Source organism: Chiloscyllium plagiosum, unplaced genomic scaffold, assembly GCF_037043375.1.
Source record: "Chiloscyllium plagiosum isolate Xiang-an unplaced genomic scaffold, Cpla_swu_hap1 HiC_scaffold_3, whole genome shotgun sequence".
NCBI classification, from domain to species: Eukaryota; Metazoa; Chordata; class Chondrichthyes; order Orectolobiformes; family Hemiscylliidae; genus Chiloscyllium; species Chiloscyllium plagiosum.
The window spans coordinates 67,783,746-67,784,928 of record NW_028270141.1 but is presented as its reverse complement, the minus strand read 5'-3'; the positions used below and the strand labels follow the sequence as shown (position 1 = coordinate 67,784,928).

At 47.5% G+C, this 1,183-nt stretch overlaps 1 pseudogene; it reads right to left on the bottom strand.

Moving 5' to 3' along the window:
- Positions 1–364: 364 nt before the first annotated feature.
- On the bottom strand, positions 365–895 carry LOC122548641 (ferritin, middle subunit pseudogene; annotated as a pseudogene).
- Between the last annotated feature and the right edge of the window lie 288 nt (positions 896–1,183).

Genomic DNA, 1,183 nt, shown 5'->3' with positions numbered 1-1,183 from the left:
ACAGAAGGAAACAGGAGTTTTGCGTGGTCTTGTGCCTAATGGCTAGAACAACAGACAATCTGATAGAGTTGCAGGGTAGCTGCGGAGAGAGATGCAGGGAGTTGTAACTTGGTGTCTGAAATGGTCTTGTTCAAACATGGAGACAGACAGCTAAATTATTTCCAAGTGGAGAGTCCTTAGCAGTGATCCAGCTCCCACAGAGCCAACTCTCAGAGTGAACAGGATGCCTGATACTCCTGTTCTTTTAATTTTTTTTGGGAGAGATCAACTTTTATTTCCAAATCACTTCACTACAAGTTCCTGGAGGAATTCTCCCAATGAGAGTTGGATACACAACAGACAAAGACTGCAGTCAAAGGCCCCACTAACTGCTGTCCTCCAGCGAGAGCCTGTCAAACAGGTACTCTCCCAGCCCATTCTCAGGAGCTCCCAGACACTTCAGGTTGGTGATGTAGTCCCCAAGTCGTTTGATGATCTCAACCTCCTCATCCAAATAGTGGGTCTCCAGGAAGTCACACAGATGAGGGTCAGTCTGGGCAGTGGCGAGTTGGTGTAGATCCAGCAAACTCTGGTTCACATTCTTCTCCAGATCCAGGGCAACCTGCATTGCCTGCAGCCCGTTACCCCACTCATCCCTCTCTGGCTTCTTCACATCCTGGAGGAGGACTCTGCCTCCACGCTGATTCTGGAATTTCAGCAGCTTCTCTGCATGTTCCTGCTTCTCCTGGGACTGAGCTTTGAAGAACTGGGAGAAATGGTGCAGGGCAACATCATCCCGGTCAAAGTACGACATCAAAGACTGATAGAGATAGGAGGCAGTGAGCTCCAGGTTAATCTGTTTGTTGACAGCAGCTTCATAATCCTGGTGATAGTTTTGACAAACCTGGGAGGCCATTTCACCAAAGCAAATGCTTTCCTCCAAAAGAAAACTCACAAAAACACAACCCTTATCAGATACACCAAGAGCCAACACCAACTATATACCGATACTCCTGTTCTTATCTGTCAGCCGGGGCTCACTGATTGGACCAGGTTAACAGACCCAATCAGAATAGTCATGTTCTATGAGGTCCATCTGGCTGACCTCATTACAATCACTACAACCCAACCATGACTTCACTTAAAGAAACTGCTGCCTCTATATGGGAGGAAATTCCACCTTGGAGGTCTGCTGACCATCAAG